The following is a 20,963-nucleotide window of genomic DNA, read 5'->3' on the forward strand; positions in this document are numbered from 1 at the left end:
AGGGATTTGACAGTAGAAGAGCTGAGACAGGCTATGGAGAGCTTACAGCAGGGGAAAACTCCGGGTGCTGACGGGCTCCCTAAAGAATTTTATTGCACCTTTTGGGATCTGCTTCAGGATCCGCTACTGCTCCTATTCGTGGAAAGCTATAAGACAGAATTGCTGCCTGACTCCTTAAGAGAAGGCACTATCTCTCTCTTGTTTAAGAAAGGAGCAAAGAATAACATAAAGAACTGGAGACCCCTCAGCCTGTTAGGCGTGGACACTAAGATCCTCTCCAAAGCCCTTTTCCTGCGCCTACAAAATGTAGTGGCCTCACTGGTAGGGAAAGAACAGACTTGTGGGATAGCAGGACGCCTGATGAGCGACAACCTGGCCTTGTTGAGGGATGTCTGTCTGTACTCAGAGGATCGCTCCCTCCCTCTGTGCATTTTAAGTGTAGACCTAGAAAAGGCCTTTGACCGGTAGGCGGTGCGTGATTGGTTGACCGACAGGGGCACTCGTGGTCCATTGGTCTGTCGTAGAAAGACTTACTGTAAACGTCTTTACTGTGCCCGTTGTAGATATTGAATTTTGCCACTGAAGGGAAATCTTAGTACCTGAGCATAAAAAGAATAGGAGCATACTGTAACGCGTGTGAAGGCCATAAACGATATTAATTTTGGAACGTAAACATACAGTATATAGCTGGTCTTGGTACTTTAAAGAAAAAAATACACACCAGTATTCCATTTCTCCCTAACCATTGTAAGCTTCGAAGTCTTTAACTAACGTGATACCGGAGTCAACAAGCATACTTTTAGAATTTGATTAAAAGGGAATATAATATGGAATCACGTATCTCAAGAAATTAATAACGATATAATTATATTCATGTTGCAAAAGAACTGCAACGGACATAAAAACTCCCTTGCTTTTAACAGAGTGTTCCATAATTTCTAACTACGAAAATGCCAGGTGAAAGGATTTGTAAACATATTTTGTTAAAGCAAGTCAGTTTTTTCCGCAACACATAAAATACATTTTTCCAAGAAAGTTTAGCCTTTGTCACTAATGAAACCACTAAATAAAGACATAAATATAGAAATCTTAAGATTTGTTTTATTTAATGTTGGTAGCAGGATGAACTGTCAGAGTGTATATTTTGTCACAAAGTTGCTGCAAGATGTTAACAGTGAAAAAGGTATTTAGAAATGAGTTATTTCAAGATGAAAAAGAAAACATACACGAAACATGGTTTCATAACGACCAGAATCGGTCTTGAGATATTTTTAACTTGATTTACAGTATTTGAGAGGTATGTCTTAACACCGATACTACAGTGCTTAAGTACTGCTCACGTATATGTTTCTAGGTTTATATTATGCATTTCATACGGTCAAATTACTTTTGAGCAACTAATAAGAAGCGCGAAACGGTATGCGTTTTAGTTTCGTTTTGTGCTGGGACCCGTGGATTGATTAGAGATATCAAGTACATACAAGTCATTTTTTAAATGTTGTAGTTCGTCTTGAAAAAATGTTACGAGTACATCATCTATCAACAATTACACAGGTTCTGTTTCCATATTGCGGATTTTGGTTAGGTATTATCAAATCCAGTGGCGCTGTGTGTTAGTTTACTGAGTCCCATGTCACATGGTCTGTGATTGAAACCTGTAAAACCGGTTTAATTCGTCACAGCCAGCACTCTTCAGGTGTGAGGGTCTTCTGCTCAGAATGAAACGCTAAAATGTTTGTGTTTATTCTAATGGTAGTGGGGGCAGGGTGTGTGGGAACAGGTTTGGTTGAAATTGCATTGGACATCTATGTTCTTCACACCTGAAACATTTTCTCTGAAAGCATTTTCTTCGCAGTTTAACCGATCTTGTTACAGCATGTTACAGTTTACTATTATTAACCATATTAATTTTAAGTGCATTAAAGTGAATGTAAAATCTTGTAAAAATATATTTTCATTGTTCAAATATACATTAAGTCTGACTATCATATAATAAGTTAAATACAAAACTAAAGATAAAATAGGGTTAAATATAATTCAAAATATTTTGCTAACAATGTTAACTGTTTATGAATAATAAAATGTATTAACTAAGGAGTAGGATGGCACAGTTGTTAGTATGTTTTTTGTTTTGTTTCTTTTTCATAAATACAACAGTAGTACCTGATGTCTCAGTGGCTTTCAAAATTAAATTATGCATGCAAACCTGTGAACTTGAAAGATAACTAAGATATCCATCCATTATATTCCATAATATCCATGAAATATATGGCGCTGAAATATGTGTGACGCAGTGGTGGCCTGACACGGTGAGGTGCCCTGGCAGCTGTGTGATGCAGTGGTGGTCGGGTATGTAGAGGTGCACTGGCAGCTGTGTGTTGTGACGCAGTGGTGGCCTGGCACGGTGAGGTGCGCTGGCAGCTGTGTGATGCAGTGGTGGTCGGGTATGTAGAGGTGCACTGGCAGCTGTGTGTTGTGACGCAGTGGTGGCCTGGCACGGTGAGGTGCGCTGGCAGCTGTGTGATGCAGTGGTGGTCGGGTATGTAGAGGTGCACTGGCAGCTGTGTGTTGTGACGCAGTGGTGGCCTGGCACGGTGAGGTGCGCTGGAGCTGTGTGATGCAGTGGTGGTCGGGTATGTAGAGGTGCACTGGCAGCTGTGTGTTGTGACGCAGTGGTGGCCTGGCACGGTGAGGTGCGCTGGAGCTGTGTGATGCAGTGGTGGTCGGGTATGTAGAGGTGCACTGGCAGCTGTGTGTTGTGACGCAGTGGTGGCCTGGCACGGTGAGGTGCGCTGGAGCTGTGTGATGCAGTGGTGGTCGGGTATGTAGAGGTGCACTGGCAGCTGTGTGTTGTGACGCAGTGGTGGCCTGGCACGGTGAGGTGCGCTGGAGCTGTGTGATGCAGTGGTGGTCGGGTATGTAGAGGTGCACTGGCAGCTGTGTGTTGTGACGCAGTGGTGGCCTGGCACGGTGAGGTGCGCTGGCAGCTGTGTGATGCAGTGGTGGTCGGGTATGTAGAGGTGCACTGGCAGCTGTGTGTTGTGACGCAGTGGTGGCCTGGCACGGTGAGGTGCGCTGGCAGCTGTGTGATGCAGTGGTGGTCGGGTATGTAGAGGTGCACTGGCAGCTGTGTGTTGTGACACAGTGGTGGCCTGGCACGGTGAGGTGCGCTGGCAGCTGTGTGATGCAGTGGTGGTCGGGTATGTAGAGGTGCACTGGCAGCTGTGTGTTGTGACGCAGTGGTGGCCTGGCACGGTGAGGTGCGCTGGCAGCTGTGTGATGCAGTGGTGGTCGGGTATGTAGAGGTGCACTGGCAGCTGTGTGTTGTGACACAGTGGTGGCCTGGCACGGTGAGGTGCGCTGGCAGCTGTGTGATGCAGTGGTGGTCGGGTATGTAGAGGTGCACTGGCAGCTGTGTGTTGTGACGCAGTGGTGGCCTGGCACGGTGAGGTGCCCTGGCAGCTGTATGATGCAGTGGTGGCCTGGCACGGTGAGGTGCGCTTGCAGCTATATGACGCAGTGGTGGCCTGGTACGGTGAGGTGCGCTGGCAGCTGTGTGATGCACAGCTCAGTTGGTTTTGTCCAACTGAGCAATCTTGCTTTCATAAAATATACCAACATTTTAATGACTGATGATTAACATGCTGTAATACACAGTTCAAAATTAAAGGCTCAAATGCTGTACATGAGAGGTTAAGCTCCCCCTGGCGGTTTTACAAGGCGACGCCGGATAGTTAGTCACGTGACACACGTGAACCGCGTGATACCCCGGTGGGCGTGTCGCGGTATGCCGCGAAATACCTCACCCATTTTGAATGGCTGCATCTGTACGTTCAGAATCAAACCCGCAGCTGTTGTTTGACTTTATTTCTTGACTAATTACAACTGAGTGTCGCACGAGCAGTTACGTAAACTTGTCTGGTATATTTGAAAACAAATGCCGTTCTTCAATTAAAACTAACAGTACATTGTCAGGGACATTCAGTTCTATAAAAACAAGAGACAGACAAGAGAATATTTCTTCCTTTCATGTGGACTACGTGTTGACTTACTGGTCGGAATAATTGAAAAGTTCGGGTTCATAGCCGATGCAGTGCGTGCTAATTAGAACAGCAACGCTGAGTTCTCAGCACCGTACTGAGCCCAGGTGTTTTTCTAAAGCTGTCAGGTGCAGTTCATTTACATGAAGGAAATCTCTTACTGGGTGCAATTACAATGCAGTAAGTAGCACAGACTACTTAGGGAGCAGCCCGGTGCGTTTAAAAATGACCTGAGCCAGACAGGAGTCGAACCTACAATCTCCTGATTCGTAATCAGACGCGTTATCCATTGCACCACTGGACCTGGTGTGACACTGCAGGACTGTAACCCAGTGAGCTCAGCCCTGCAACTAGTAAAATATTACCCCCGGTCCATTCTTTTCCAAAAGTGAGAAACACCTGTTTTCTACATGTTGTCTGTTTTAAAACCATATCTCTTTAAACCAAACCAAGAGTTTGTCTTTTGCACTGCTATTCTGATTCATTTCGATTTCAAAGAAAAAAAAAACATTACCTTCCAAAGCATCATAAAATTGTCCCTTCTTCCAGACTCTACTTCTCTCTTGTAGTAGTACAGCAGACCTTTCCAGGTGAGCAGATCACAGAGTCCGAAATGAGCTTCCTCCATCAAGCAAAGTACCTGAACATGACTCTGTCATCATAAAAGCGCCCCTGTAATAAAGAAATTAAATCCGAAATCAAGAGGGCAGTTGCCTACTGAAATACAAGAAGTCATCAATTTTAACCTAGCAACACATTAAAGGCTGCATCTATACAAGTACGATTCTAGAAATGCTCACCAGATTACGTTTTAAGAAGGAACTGTGCCTCAGGTTCCGCCGAGATCTTAACTCGGATGGCAGGATTCAGAGTCCGGAGTGCGGACTGATGGCGCACGGAGGGTCCATATACTGTGGATCCCTCAGTGATCTTCCGCGTATTCAAACCGCCAGCGTGTGACTCCCCTGTCCCCGTGACCTCATTGCTCTGCTCTCTCCTCTGTGCAGCCGAGCCCGGCTCATGGTAAAGTGAAAAAAAATATGCCCTCAACGTGAGATTTAGTCTGGAGCGAGGATAGATGTTACCTTTTTATCATTGAACAGGATGTATGTGATGTGGCGATTAGGTTCAATTTTGTATCCTCTTTAAAAGATTAAGGACTGGGGTGAGCGTGATTTACCAGCTAAGAACCCGACGTGCGCACCGTTTAAGCTGCATAGACTCGGTCGTTTAACTCTTCTCCATTAGTAGGGTTAAGGTTAAAGAAAAAAACATTGCTGACTTATTTTTTTTTTTGCCAGCCGCTAGCGCTGATTAGCAAGGTTTGTATTTCATGTTTTGCAAGTTGCATCCATTTTAAGAAAAACAAGTCGCGTTAAAGACAGGAAATGAATACTTGCATTTAATTAAGTCTAGCTGTAGGCGGTTGTCCATAATGACCAGTACTGTTCAAGAAGACAGAACAAGGAAGGCACCGCTGGGATTCGAACCCAGGATCTCCTGTTTACTAGACAGGCACTTTAACCAACTAAGCCACAGCACCCCAGGAGTGTTGTCCTTTTGCAGCCACTTGGACACACCTTTAGAAAAACATTTTGTTAACAGGCATTCTGCCTCAGCCTAAACACCTATAGCTTGCAAAGCGCATGCTATTAGACAGGCACCTCTGCAAGACCTTAAGAGTCTCTTAAACTAGTGATAGTAAGGTGTTCCCAATGGGTGATGTTCGGCTTTCAAATCATCTCTCCGTGGAAGCGCCGAGATGCAGCTGTTTAAGGCTTAGAAGCAGCTGACTGTTTCACTACCTAGCTGATCACTGTCAGTCAGGGAGCTTAGAGGTGAAAAGCCTGTCTGAGAGACAATTCGCCGTCGATCAGTTCAATATGTTCCGTACCAGCTCGGCGCACCCGAGATCATCTTGGTAGCCGTGTAGCTCAGATGAGTGAGAGCTTGTGTGTATTTACCACCGTGATTGGATGCCGGCCCTTCTCAGGTCACAGTAAACCTTCTGCTCAAAAAAAGTGAGGTAAAACCTCACTCTGCACAGTAAAACCTAAAAAAGTGAGGTTTTATTTAATCTCTGACCAAGGGAAACGTTTCATTTTTTCAAAGAAATGTTTGTTAAAAAATAAAGTCATAGTTCCATGGGATTCAATCATAGACCGTGTGACATGGAAGTCAGGAACCTAACCCACTAAAGCACTACAGAAACATTATCGACAGACAATGTACAGCGTGTACTATTCTTGTGTTGTGGTACATGAATATAATTATATCGTTATTAATTTCAAATTTATAACTTTATTAACTTTATAAATTTATTAACGTTATTAATTAATTTCACGACGCACAGACAGAGCGTGGGGAGCTGCCGCCTGCAAACACGGCTCCAGGCAGGACTCCGCTCTGCAGGAGCCGCAGAGCAGAGGAGATGGGGGCAGCTTAGCTCCTGTGCAGAGACCTGAGCTGTTGTTGCTGCGGACGCTGTCTTTTCTGCACTCGGGGTAGGAGTGAATGTTGAGTTGCCCTTAGAAATGAAGCAAAGCACTTCAACGGCACGGGTGTGTGTGTGTGCGCCCTGGTGATTCTGGGAGACAGATCGAACCTGGGCTAAAAGAGAGGGGGCTTAGCCCTCTTCCATTTGCTACTTCAAAGTTGTACAACCCATTTGTATCTGCTAGGCGGCGCAGTCGTCGTGCACAAAGAACGCTTTGAAAAGCGTCAAAGGCAAGTCATTCTGAGTTGGTCGTTTGTGTTTTCCGTTCAGACGCGAAATGCTGAAATGATCTCTCGGCTCCTCGGTTGTCATTTCTGCTCCGTAAAGGAATCACAGCACGCGTCGGCTTCCAGCACGGTGGGTCAGGACACGATGCCGGGGGGTCGGAGAGAGCGATGTCTTCCTCGTTAGTATAGGACCTGTCACCTGTCCCCACCTGTCACGCGGGAGCAAGGGGTACATCAGGACGCGCATTGAAGTGAAAGCAGGATGCGCTGCGACATGCACTGTGCAGATCCTGCCACACTAAGAGGTGAGTGGGTCTGTTCGATCACAGCGCTAGGCGAATCCCCAATCCCCTTTTGTGCGTGGCGACAAAAGAAATCTGTTTGTTTTTCGCCCGGTTTCGAACTGGGGACCTTTCGCGTGTGAGGCGAACGTGATAACCACTACACTACGGAAACTGTGGTAAGACATGCCCAGCGGCCCAGTGCTGAGCTTCGCCAATGCGATTCAGCTGCTTCCAGTGCCTTTATTGGAGTGCGCTGATGGACCGTGCTCTCTCTCCAGAGACCAGCACGCCTCTCATGGACGGAGCAGGAAAGGCGGCGTCACATTCTACAGCCCTCTCCACGCAATCGACGAAATCGGGCTACTGACGTGGAGAAAATCGCCTCTCCAGAAAGTGCAAATATCATCTTGGAGAGTATAAATCCTATTGCCGAAGGTCAGCCCTGTCTACCAGAGTAACCCTCCCACCTCCTGCAGCGATGGTCAGCTGGTCTCACACGCGAGAAGTTTCGGCTGGAAACAAGCGCCCCCTCTTCTCGCACGTTTTGCACGTTCGAGTAGTTTTAATGCGGCTCCTTCGTACACGGTGCTGATCTTTTGGAAAGCAGGAGGCAAAACTGACACGTTCCCATACCAGGAGTCGAACCAGGGCCGCCTGGGTGAAAACCAGGAATCCTAACCACTAGACCATATGGCAGCGAACAACCCTGCTGTTCCCGGCATCATGCAAGCAAACTACATAAATATGAGAAAACACGCAAGAGAGTTGTCACTCAGAGTGTCGAAGGGTCGATGTATACTGGGACTCAGTTGAAATGCAACGTCAGGACTTTTCCGTTTATGTCACACGAAGAGAGCACAGCCTTTTCCGCCCTGCCACGTGTGTATCGGTAACTCGACGTGATCGTATAGTGGTCAGTACTTTGCGTTGTGGCCGCAACAACCCTGGTTCAAATCTGGGTCACGGCAGAATAGGGGTGTTTGCTTTTACTACTTGCATGAATGAAGGCAAAAAAAAGCCAATCGATGTGAACGAACGGCGCTTTACAGAGGAGTACTGCCTGACTGGATCGTTGATGAACGACAGAGGCCACTCCGACCTCTTCTCGGGGTTTCTTCAATGACTTACTAAGGATCTTCTTCACATTCGCCCATGCAGGGGAAGCCAGTTACACCATAGCAAACGCAGGAAAGTGCATTTCATGCAGAGACCAGGAGGGACCTGTTTACACCAAGAGTGGTCGGAGTATGGAACAATGCGCCCAGCCCTGTTGCTGGAGTCGATTCTTGATTAGATCTTGGGCTCACTAAGAGGCCCCCGCTGGGTACTAATCTTTCTGTTGTTCTCGCAGGTGTTGCGCTGCTTTTGAGCCGACAGAGCTCGTCTTGGTCTGTCGGGACAGCCCAATTGCAAATGATCGGCTCCAGGTACAGAAAAAACGTGCGTTTGGTACAAGAGTGCATGAAGGCACCGGAAATACATTGGGAACAAATGACTGGTGGTTCAAGACCTCTGTGAAGTGCAGGAGCGTGCAAGAAGAGGCTGTTTGCACCCGGTCTCGAACCTGGGACCTTTCACATGTTAGGCAAACGTGATAACCACTACACTACGGAAACCTGTAGGGTTTGTTGCTGGTGTATCGCTTGCGTTTCGGGCTGAGAAAGGGACGCGTCATTTTAGGCAGGGGGCGCTGGAGAGAGGAACAAAGGGAGCGATGAAACAAAATGCCGAAACCCGGGATCGAGCCAAGGACCTTTAGAACATACTCTCACGAATCGTTAGAATATGTGCGTTTGATCATCAATTGCGTAACAACCACATTCGTTCGACTTGAGCCATCAAGCTCATAGTTTTCAAATCTTGAAAGCTGTCATTGAGCACATCATAGTCTGCAGTACGCCCCGTAACTTGCGTACTTCAACAGAAAGAAGAGCAGACAGCTCCATAAATATGCGAGGCGCAGAGAGTGCAAGGCGAGCCGCACACGTTTCGGTGGCTGAGAGAGGGCAGTTTTTGCTTCTGCATTTCCCAAGTAAGGACGCATGACAACAAGCGATCGCGGTGCTCATTTACGACATAGTGGTGATGAGTTTTCAGTACGTGTTCTTTTGAACGAGCAATGAGGTTGCTGCCTTGGACAGCTGACTGCACGCTCTCATTGTGCCACGTGATGAGTATTCACCAGGCTCGTTCAGTCATTAGTCACATTCCATTGTTTGCCATAAGCAGATGCTGCAAGGTGATGTGGATATCAGTTCCCAGTCTTGTGGACGAGGACAGAAAGAGCACACAAGGGCTCAGCCGGGAGTTGAACCCGGGACCTCCCACACCCTAAGCGAGAATCATACCCCTAAACCAATGAGCCACAGCAGCACTTTCTATTTTATCCTGTCAGCGAGCTTGAGGATGGGGGAGAGGCGTCATTCGCTCGTCCAGTCAGACCTTCATCAATAAGTCAAGAAAGCCGCAATTACACGACTGCCTTGCAGACGAAGGGCAGTGAACTGCACCCGGTAAGAGGGGAACAAGCGGCACTAGGCGACACTGAGGCATGAGCCCCAGCAAGGGGGGTTAGCTTGCATGGTACAGCGCTCGCTTTGCATGCGAGAGGTAGCGGGATCGTTTCCCACGTCCTCCAGGTGTGTGCTTAGAGCTTGATGTGCCGAAAGGTGTCCTTTAGCCTGTGGTCACACCTTGCATGGAGAGCGTCATGCAGCTGTCAATCATTTCGCAGCCACGCCCCCTCTTCATCTTCTCTCTGCCTTAAGCGTCTCCGCCACTCTCTCTTGACATTTCATGTCAGCATGTCAGAAGTCCGAGTGACGTTTTTAATGGCTGAGTGAGGGCACGATGCTGAAGCAGAGAGGCCACTTCAGCCAGAGAGACTTGTGCTAGGTGAGATCTGAAAAACGGACTCGCAACAGAAACAGACCAAAAAAGTATCGGTGAGATCAAAAGGCAAATGCAACATCCAGCAGAGGGCGTCTAAAGATTAGGGAACGGGCGACTGAAATCCATATGAGGCAAACTTTCCGGCTGTGCACTGCAGCTGGCCTCGTTGGCGTAGTTGGTAGCGTGTCAGTCTCTTCATCTGAAGGTCCTGAGTTTGATCCTCACACGGGGCAGGGCTGCTTCCTCTCTTGCTCTTTTCAAACACTTGCGGCAACTGTTCGCTCATAACCACGTCTGGAATGCGTGACCTTTACACGGGGGAGAAGCAACGCCGCATCCCTTTTCTAAAGAACATTCACATTCAGAAATAAGTCAAGAAATTTGCCATTACTTTTGCTGTCAGCCTGCCCATGTTGCCAAAGAAAGATTCACTCGGCGTCAACATGACAGAACAGCGATCACTTGAAAACACTGTTCCACACTCCGTAAGCAAGAACTTCAGTGTTTGCAGTCACCCGATATGCCGATAGTCAAAGGAGCACAAAACACGAAACGTCAAAAGACAAGATGAGTTGATGGAAAGAGCGTTGAATTGATGAGCACAAAAGTTCAGCTCGTACAATAGGCAACGAAGGTCCCGGCGTCATCATCGCACTTGAAAGGACTGCCTTGCAGACTAAGGGCAGTGGGAGGTTGCTGTTTTGAGATGGAGGCATTGGGATGGTGGGCCGAGATCTATTCTTCTTAAGGAATTCTTCATCGTGAAAGATCGGTCCACAGATCATCCAAAGAACTTACAAATTTTTTTGACTCAGGGAATCACGTCTTGAAAATACGGCTTGGACGCGTAACGGCATTCTATCCAACTATCCAACTGCAGGACTTGAGGGTTTTTTGTGCTTTGTTCTGTTTTCGTTGACATCGCATTCGTAAGAGCGTCAAAAAAAGGCAATTCCAGCATCTAACACGAATAAAAGGGCTATTGAAACTGCAGGGCTGCGCAGCTTCTAAAATCCTTGCACACAATTCTCCGTTATTGTTACTTCCTTCTTTCTGTCTAACAAAGTTCCCTTTTCCTGACCGGACGGGGAGACTATCATTCCAACTTGAAGCCAGCCTTAAGTTCTCCGAGGCGCATTTGTCTGCTAGCATGCATTTTGTGAAATTTTTTTTTGTTGTTGTTAAACCGAAAGCGACTTTGAAAAAGGGTTCCGCCGCCGCCCGGCACTCTATGTTAGACTGTATCAAGAAGGCAGCGCGTGCTGCAGCCGTGGCCGAGTGGTTAGGGCGATGGATTAGAAAGCCGTCGGGGTCTCCCCGCGAAGCTTCAAGTCCTGCCGCCTACGGTGTCGTCGTGTGTCTGCGCAACAAAGGAAAAGCACCCGTTTCGCTTTTCCCGCGACTTTTAAAACACGAATGATCTGGATTTCTAAATGAATGGCTCTTAAAATGTGATCTGATCTTCATCTGACGCATAATAATAAATAAAGACAGTCTTGTTTAACAAACAACACACAACATTTTACATTGTCAATTCAGTTCAAATCAATGTATTTCTATATAGCGCCTTTCACAACAAGGTTGTCCCAAGGCACTTAACAATGCAAGTTGTTAAGAGCCTTGTGTCTAATATGCCGCCTAGGTTACGTGCTGTCTCTTTGAGGCAAATGTTTAAATCCTCTGAGTTAAGTGCTGAAGTTATAGTAGTCCTATCAGTATTGTTGCCTCCGATCAACAGATCCTCAGTTTTCTCAGAGTTGAGTAACAAAAAGTTTTCACACATCCAAGTCTTTCCTTCATTAATGCATTTAACTAAAGTGATAATAGAGTTGTCTAAGAGTTGTCGTTTGGTGTAAACAAAATGTTTATTTGAGTGTCATCAGCATATGAATGGAAGTTCATATTATTTTTTCGTATTATCCTACCTAGCAGCAGCATGTAGAGAGAGAGAGCAATATTGGTCCCGGCACTGATCCGTCTGGTACCCCAAATTGAACTGGTGACGTTGATGAAGCAGTACAATTATTAGATATTTGAACATAATGAAAACGATGAGTAAAATGTGAAGTAAACCACTGAAGGACGGTTCCAGATAAGCCAACCTCAAACTCAAGCCTGTGTAACAAAACAGAGGGGTCAACCGTGTCAAAGGCAGCTCTAAGATCTAGAAGCACAAGCACTGTTGCATTCCCTGCATCAGTAGCTAAGAGAATATCATTTACGACTCTCGTTAATGCAGTTTCAGAAACCAGACTGAAATTTCTCAATTATATTATTTGAATCCAGATACGATTGACGTTGGGCAACAACTATTCTCTCAAGACTTTTAGATTGAAATGGGACCTTTGAGACAGGCCTGTAGTTGTTAAGAACTTGTGGATCCAAATTTGACTTCTTAAGGAGCGGTCTAACAACTGCTACCTTAAATTGATCAGGTACAACGCCTGACGCAAGCGATGCATTCATCATACTAATTATAGGTCCTGCCAGTCCTTCGAGGGAATCTTTGACTAGCTGAGTGGGGATGGGATCTAGCGAACAGGTGGTTGACTTTGTCTTACGTCTGTGTTCATGAGTCCACCATAAGAAGAAATCTGAACAGGAGTGGTGATCATCCGAGGTCACCACGGAGGAAACCACTGATCTCCCCAACAAAAAAACCACCACTGCCCCTCTCAAGTTTGCTAAAGACCACATGGATGTTCCACAGCAACTCCTGGAACAATGTTCTGTGGACAGACGTGACAAAAGTTGAACTTGTTGGTAAATGTGCACAGCGTTATGTTTGGAGATAACAAAACACTGCATACCAACTCCAAAACCTCATCCCACCTGGGAAGCATGGCGGAGGCTGTAGGGCTTGCAATCATCGAGGGACCGATGAATTCCAAGATGTATCAGGAAATTCTACAGCAGAATTTCAGGGTGTCTGCCTGTGATCTAAAACTCGAAAGACGCTGGGTCATGCAGCATGACAAAAACAAAGGAGTACATCAACAACAGAGTGGCTGAAACAGAAGAAATTCCGTATTTTGGGATGGCCAAGTAAGAGTCCTGACCCCAATCCCATTGAAGTGCTGTGGCATGATCTGAAGCAGGCCGTTCAGCGCAAGACATCCCAAAAATATACATGAACTGAAAGTTTTGCATAGAGGAATAGGCCAAAATACCTCCTAACCGCTGCTCAGGTCTGACCAGCCGCTACAGAAAGTGGGGGTTGAGGTTTTTGTCAATAAAGGAGGTTCCACTAGCTCCTTAATATAAGGGTTCACGTACTTTTTCCATCAATGACCTTGATTGTTTAAAACATTTGTTAAAACAGCAATGTCAAATGTTGGGCGTGTGTTGTTTGTTAAATCAGACTCTCTTTATTGATTATTATGACTAAGATAAAGATAAGATCACATGTTAGGAGCCATTCATGCAGAAATCCACATCATTCCGAAGGGCTGTTTACAAAAGTTTTTCTCCCAACTGTATGTGAGAGAAAAGCAGAGACGCTCACTGAGTAAGGTGGGGTTGCAGCTTCGCAAATTGCAAGGACATTTGTACTCTCAAAAGGGGACAGGAGCAACCCAGATGGGACTCGAACCCACAATCCCTGGCTTAGAGTGCCAGTGCCTTAGCCATTAGGCCACTGCGCCACACTGGGTGAGGTTGATCACGCTGATGAAGAGCCAGTTTTTTTTTCCTTTGCTTTTTCAAAGGGATCCCCAAAAATAAGGGAAGTTAGGCAGCAGAAGGTTTACTGTGACCTGAGAAGGACCGGCATCCAATCACGGTGGTACACACACACACGCTCTCGCTCATCTGAGCTACACGGCTACCAAGATGATCTCAGGTGCGCCGAGCTGGTACGGAACATATTGAACTGATCGACGGCGAATTGTCTCTCAGACAGGCTTTTCACCTCTGAGCTCCCTGACTGACAGTGATCAGCTAGGTAGTGAAACAGTCAGCTGCTTCTAAGCCTTAAACAGCTGCATCTCGGCGCTTCCAAGGAGAGATGATTTGAAAGCCGAACATCGCCCATTGGGAACACCTTACTATCACTAGTTTAAGAGACTCTTAAGGTCTTGCAGAGGTGCCTGTCTAATAGCATGCGCTTTTCAAGCTATAGGTGTTTAGGCTGAGGCAGAATGCCTGTTAACAAAATGTTTTTCTAAAGGGGCCTCGCACTCTTTTCCAAGCAATGGTCACCATCCCCACCGAGTGTCACAATGTAGTCATGTCCTAGGACGTCACCTGTTAGTCTCCATTTGTCTGCCACCAACACTTTCGGTTACGGGGTCACAACCGCACCCCGGAGAGCAGAGGAGCCGTTGGCGTTCTGGTGGCGCAGATTGGGCTGAAGGTGGGGCGCTTGAATCTCGCTGTTGGAGGCCGTCTGAAACTGACCCAAGCCTTTCCCTTGAATTAAATGTAAATAAGAAATGAACACCAGATGCACATGGAATCAATCACGTGTTTCCTTTGAGCCGTTTCAAAGACTGCTCCAGAGTTTACCTTGCACAGATGCGCAAAGATTAATGATGGGGGTGCATGCTTCCAGGCGCCTTACAACTGTAGGGACTGATTAGAGACAATTCGTAGCGTGTGTTCGTTTCCATATACGCCCCGTGTTGCAATGGTAGGATGAAGTCAAATACGGCTTGGACGTGTAACGGCATTCTATCCAACTGCAGGGCTTGAGGGTTTTTTTGTGCTTTGTTCTGTTTTCGTTGACATCGCATTCGTAAGAGCGTCAAAAATAGGCAATTCCAGCATCTAACACGAATAAAAGGGCTATTGAAACTGCAGGGCTGCGCAGCTTCTAAAATCCTTGCACACAATTCTCCGTTATTGTTACTTCCTTCTTTCTGTCTAACAAAGTTCCCTTTTCCTAACCGGACGGGGAGACTTTATCATTCCAACTTGAAGCCAGCCTTAAGTCCTCTGAGGCGCATTTGTCTGCTAGCATGATTTTGTGAAAGTTCAAATTCGGACAAACACAATCTGTGGCGTTTAGCGTGACATAGTCTTGCAGGCATCGTGCTGTCTCACTGCAATACTATACCGCTGGAGGAAACAGTCCATCTGGCCATGAAACTCATTTGAACGTCTAGCTACAGCAACTAACAATATCATGATTTATTCAGGATGTGTGGAATCAGAACGTCCCGGAGACAGCTTCCGAAATCGTGATCATTCTCTGGTGGTGTCCTGCTGGGATCCTGTGGGCGTGTGTTGGTGGTATAGTGGTGAGCATGCAAAAGCCACTGCATTGGCCAGGAATCGAACCCGAGCCTCTTACTTGGCAGGCAAGAATTCTTCCACTGAACCACCAATGCTCAATACCTGTACCTTCAAAAAAGACGCTTTTTTGGTGCTCTGTTCAAAAAGCGTCGACATCTGTTTCCAGCTGCAAAATGCCATCCGCGGACGCTGAAGAATTTATTTATTTAGACACTGCTCAGAATCCCCTGTAAGATTCTCCCTCAGTTCCTTTGAGCAGTGTTTTACCTCTTTCAAAAGGCTTCACTTTCCAAGTCACATTCCAAGGCTCATCGAACCCGGGCTGTTTCCTCCAGCGGTATAGTATTGCAGTGAGACAGCACGATGCCTGCAAGACTATGTCACTCTAAACGCCACAGATTGTGTTTGTCCGTTCGTGTCAGTCGTCGTGCAACCACGGGAAGTGGGACACAAACATGCTGCAATGCTTTCAGGACGTTAGGATTTGTTTATGCAACATCCGAGAAGAGTACTTGTGGCTTGAATGTGAACTGTACGTGCCCGCCCCCTTTCCTCTGTAGTGCATGAGTTCCTCCCGGCATGCCCTTCGTCATTGTTCTGTCATCTTGTATTTAAAGGGTTGTATTCCTGCTGCTGAAAATAAGCAACGGTTTTCTCACAACGGCCTTTGTTTCCGACGTTGCCCTTGTCTGTCATGAAATTCTTCAAAACCTCAAGCTAGAAGAAGAAGACGACAAATATGAAGCGTTACAGCAACGACATGCCATGAGACGATTGATAACGATTTCCGTAGGATCCCCGCGGTTTCCTGGCAACCGTCAGCTTTGCGCAGTGGCAGTATCGTAGCCTGTGAGGTTTAGCCGAGGCGCGATTATTACTAGTTGAAAACTTTTCCCAATACCCCCCTTCCGCCGGTTTGCAATACAATCGGCGAAAGCAATTTTTGACAGTCTCGTCAGAGACTGAGCAAGGTGTTTAAAGACAGATTTTGTCATGGTGACATCATGATAGAAAGAAACGAGCTTGTTACGTTTCAACAGAAACGCTCTTTAGCTCTTTCAGCGTTATGCAGAGAACAGCGTCTGTCGAGATCACTTTTGAGTCAGCGCGAAACGCCGTGTGCTGTCAGTTTGATTTCATATTGCTCGTAGCGGCCCCCGGCTTTTGTCTGTCAAACGTTAGGTTGCGCTTCTTCATGCTGCATCGTCGGCATGAGTGGAGCTTTATAAACGTCTGTACTTACTGCGCCCCATAAGAAATCGTTTGTCCCCGTTCAAAAGAGATTGTGCGATGTCCTGCAGCATACCTTTGACAGTTTGAAAAGAGGAATTTATTCTGCTTCCTGTGCGTGCAGTAGTTACAAAGTTGAACGCCTTTACACGATCTGCTGCAGTTTTCAGTGGGCGGGCTTTGTCAAATGGCTTGGAAAAACGCACTGTGTTTCGGCTCGGGAAACATCATGAGCAGTGTCCTGCATGTTTTCTGTGTATAGCTGTCTTTTAACGCATACAGAATTCATTCGAAATCATTGATTTCTCCAATTAACAAGGGTCCCTTAAAGGATGAGTCAAAGTAACGTCTAATCGGATTAGTTTCCTTAGAGCTGGTTCAGAGTTTGCTCAAGAGTTTACCTTTCACAGATGCGCAAAGAAGAATGTTGGGGGTGCACGCTTCAAAGCGCCTTACAGCTGTAGGGAGTGATTCGAGACGATTCATGGCGTGTGCTCGTTCCCATATACCGTACGCCCCGGGGTGCAGTGCTAGGATGACATACAATACCGCTTGGGCACGTAACGGCGTTATATGCAAGTGCGGGACGTGAGGGTTTTCGTTTGTTCGTTTTGTTTTGCTCTGCTTTGCTTTGTTTCGTGGTCAAGAGGCGTAAGGTAAGTCGTAATCCAGGGAGAACACTGGTGGCAAACAGTCCGAGGTGAGAGGCGAGGTCCAAAGTCGAAAAGGCAGAAGGGGAGTCCAATATCCAGAATAAACGAGGTAATGGAAAAACGCCAGGTAGAGCTCTCAAGGAGTAGACTCAATACCGAGCAGCGGGAAGCAGGTAAAGATGGTAAAAATAGCACTGCGTACCGCACGGTGGAGTGTGTGCAGGTGGGTTAACTCGTGCGGCGGCGTTTGTTAATAATCACCCACTGCTGGTGCTGATTAGATCGCTTATGAGTTGGTCTTAACTGCCTGGCGGTCATGACAAGCTCCTCTTTAAGCTGTGGTTTAGTTTTGCATTCATGTGTTTCTAGAGCAGTTATTTATAGGGGTGGGTGGGTCTTTCACAGAGGCTCAGGACAAATCCCCCACATGAAATTTTACTGTGTGCGTTCAGACAGTCACAGGTCAAGAGCCAGGCAGGAGGACAGTGGACAGAAGAGCCAACGAACTAAAAATAAAAGAACGAATATGAAAAAGCCACCATCTTTTTCTTTTTGACATTTTCCAACTTTCATGCAAGCCAGGACAAAGTTGCTCGTACAGATGCAGCCATTCAAAGTAAGCGGTACAGACACGTACCGCAGGTAAGATGACACGCGATACCGGGGTGCGTGATTGGTTGACCGACAGGGGCACTCGTGGTCCGTTGGTCTGTCGTAGAAAGACTTACTGTAAACGTCTTTACTGTGCCCGTTGTAGATATTGAATTTTACCACTGAAGGGAAATCTTAGTAGCTGAGCATAAAAAGAATAGGAGCATACTGTAACGCGTGTGAAGGCCATAAACGATATTAATTTTGGAACGTAAACATACAGTATATAGCTGGTCTTGGTACTTTAAAGAAAAAAATACACACCAGTATTCCATTTCTCCCTAAACATTGTAAGCTTCGAAGTCTTTAACTAACGTGATACCGGAGTCAACAAGCATACTTTTAGAATTTGATTAAAAGGGAATATAATATGGAATCGCGTATCTAAAGAATTTAATAACGGTATGATTATATCCGTGTACTGCGGCAGAGCTATGTAGGGCTGTTTCGCCTGCCTGATCATGCGAGCTGTCTTGTAGCCTACTGGTCTAGGTGCGTGACTACCAACTGGCAGGTTGTGTGTTCGAATCCAGCTGCTGCTGGACTTTTCATTTTTATTTATTTATTTTTTAATCGCGTAACATAAACATATTACCGTATGCAAACTGTACTGTATACAGTATGTATATGTATATTTAATGTCTTAACTGTGCCCGTTTAATTGAATTAAAAAAAAATATTTAACACGAACATTAAGCTGTTTACATCTTCCGCCTGAGAACAGTCACCCGTTGCTACCCAACGCAGAATGGTGATTGGCTGACCCCTCTGATTGGAGAAAAAAGACGTGCTGGTGTGCTATACCAGGAAGAGGATTTCTTTCTATTCAAAACGTGTATTTTAAAAGTTTAAGAAGTAAAAACCTTACAGCGTACACAGATTTCTAAACTGATCAGGATCGTTATCTTTGTCTTATGCATAATAATGTTCACCGCTCTGTCCAGCAAATTAATAATAAACTTTATTTTATATAGCTTTTTAAACGAATAAGTAATTAGATTGCTCATAAACCTAATCACTTGCTTTTTCTTTTTATTTAGGCTCAGATTTCAACTATAGATCGTATTATTAATAACCATAATAACAACCAACCAACAAAAACAACCATATAAACATAATACCAACCAAAAACATAGATAACAACCACAATACAAAATCAAATAATCAAACCATTTTACACTCGCAAAGTCCTCCAATTATCATAATCCCGCCCCTTATGCAAAACCAAACCTTCCTCCCATCCCAGTTTATCCTGTTTATCATAAACAAAATCCACCTCAATTTTCAACATAAAACATTACACAAAATCAATACCTCAACACTCCATACTCAACAACGATAATTCACAAACAGCCAGAACATGTAACTACACATTCCCAAACATACCTACTTTCCATAGCCCCGCCCCTTATGCAAAACCAACATCCCTCCCCTGTTCTCTCTTTCCCCTGGCGGTTGTAATTGTTTTTATTTTCAAATAAATTTTAGCAAAGTCATGTATTTTAAAAATCTTAAGATTTTTCTATTTATGTCTTTATTTAGTGGTTTCATTAGTGACAAAGGCTAAACTTTCTTGGAAAAATGTCTTTTATGTAAACCATGTTTGCTATTAATTCATTCAGGGCTAAAATATGTTCATTGTCTTCTAATGAAAGAAGGGTTCCTTTCGCCGTAGTCGGGAGCCTAGCCTTTAACTAGTAAGTACTGTATTTACTGGGTTTTTGAGGGGGTGTCTTTCGCTGGAAATCTCGCCTCTTACTTTGAAAATACCCGTGAAACCGGTTCAATTCGTCACAGCCAGCACTCCTGCAGAGAGTTGGGTTGTACAGTACTTGCAGTGTATACAGTACACGCGTTATGCTCTTCGTTAATGTCTGTGAAGTTTTATTTAATCTCTGAGCCATACTGATTCTTCTGGAAGCACACCAGTATTCCACTTTCTCCCTAAACATTTTTAGGATCAGAGTCTTACATGTGGTTATTTCGAAAACGTTTGTACGTGCTCCTTCTTACCATGTTACTGTTTACCGTTACTGACCATATTAAGTTTAAGTGCCTGTGGGCACTTTTCCTGTCCGTGGGGGGTGGACCGTCTTTCATTAGAAGGTTAGTCTGTTCTACTCTGAGAATGTAGAGGGGGTGGGAAGTGCCCGCGGTCATTTAATTAGTATTAAAATCTTAGTTATCTTTCTAGTTCACAGGTTTGCATGCATAATTTAATTTTGAAAGCCACTGAGACATCAGGTACTACTGTTGTATTTATGAAAAAGAAACAAAACAAAAAACATACTAACAACTGTGCCATCCTACTCCTTAGTTAATACATTTTATTATTCATAAACAGTTAACATTGTTAGCAAAATATTTTGAATTATATTTAACCCTATTTTTTCTTTAGTTTTGTATTTAACTTATTATATGATAGTCAGACTTAATGTATATTAATGTATATTTGAACAATGAAAATATATTTTTACAAGATTTTACATTAAGCACTTAAAATTAATATGGTTAATAATAGTAAACTGTAACATGCTGTAACAAGATCGGTTAAACTTCGAAGAAAATCCTTTCAGAGAAAATGTTTCAGGTGTGAAGAACAAACCTGTTCCCACACACCCTGCCCCCACTACCATTAGAATATACACAAACATTTTAGCGTTTCATTCTGAGCAGAAGACCCTTACACCTGAAGAGTGCTGGCTGTGACGAATTAAACCGGTTTTACAGGTTTCAATCACAGATTGGGACTCAGTAAAGTAACACACAGCGCCACTGGATTTGATAATACTGTACCTAACCAAAATCCGCAATATGGAAACAGAACCTGTGTAATTGTTGATAGATGATGTACTCATAACATTTTTTCAAGACGAACTACAACATTTAAAAAATGACTTGTATGTACTTGATATCTCTAATCAATCCACGGGTTCCAGCACAAAACGAAACTAAAACGCATACCGTTTCGCGCTTCTTATTAGTTGCTCAAAAGTAATTTGACCGTATGAAATGCATAATATAAACCTAGAAACATATACGTGAGCAGTACTTAAGCACTGTAGTATCGGTGTTAAGACATACCTCTCAAATACTGTAAATCAAGTTAAAAATATCTCAAGACCGATTCTGGTCGTAATGAAACCATGTTTCGTGTATGTTTTCTTTTTCATCTTGAAATAACTCATTTCTAAATACCTTTTTCACTGTTAACATCTTGTAGCAACTTTGCGACAAAATATACACTCTGACAG

At 44.9% G+C, this 20,963-nt stretch overlaps 4 non-coding genes across 4 annotated transcripts; 2 read left to right on the plus strand and 2 right to left on the minus strand.

The window, feature by feature from the left end:
• Nucleotides 1-5,509: 5,509 nt before the first annotated feature.
• Nucleotides 5,510-5,583, minus strand: trnat-agu (transfer RNA threonine (anticodon AGU)). The gene has a single exon. It is a non-coding gene; the product is annotated as a tRNA-Thr (tRNA).
• A 2,089-nt stretch (nucleotides 5,584-7,672) lies between these two features.
• Nucleotides 7,673-7,744, minus strand: trnae-uuc (transfer RNA glutamic acid (anticodon UUC)). The gene has a single exon. It is a non-coding gene; the product is annotated as a tRNA-Glu (tRNA).
• Nucleotides 7,745-10,100: 2,356 nt separating this feature from the next.
• trnak-cuu (transfer RNA lysine (anticodon CUU)) lies at nucleotides 10,101-10,173 on the plus strand. The gene has a single exon. It is a non-coding gene; the product is annotated as a tRNA-Lys (tRNA).
• A 5,822-nt stretch (nucleotides 10,174-15,995) lies between these two features.
• LOC148632376 (U4 spliceosomal RNA) lies at nucleotides 15,996-16,137 on the plus strand. The gene has a single exon (XR_015934306.1). It is a non-coding gene; the product is annotated as a U4 spliceosomal RNA (small nuclear RNA).
• Nucleotides 16,138-20,963: the final 4,826 nt, after the last annotated feature.

The sequence above is a fragment of the Lepisosteus platostomus genome, unplaced genomic scaffold (genome assembly GCF_059453375.1).
Source record: "Lepisosteus platostomus isolate fLepPlt1 unplaced genomic scaffold, fLepPlt1.hap1 Scaffold_61_H1, whole genome shotgun sequence".
Lineage (NCBI taxonomy): Eukaryota > Metazoa > Chordata > Actinopteri > Semionotiformes > Lepisosteidae > Lepisosteus > Lepisosteus platostomus.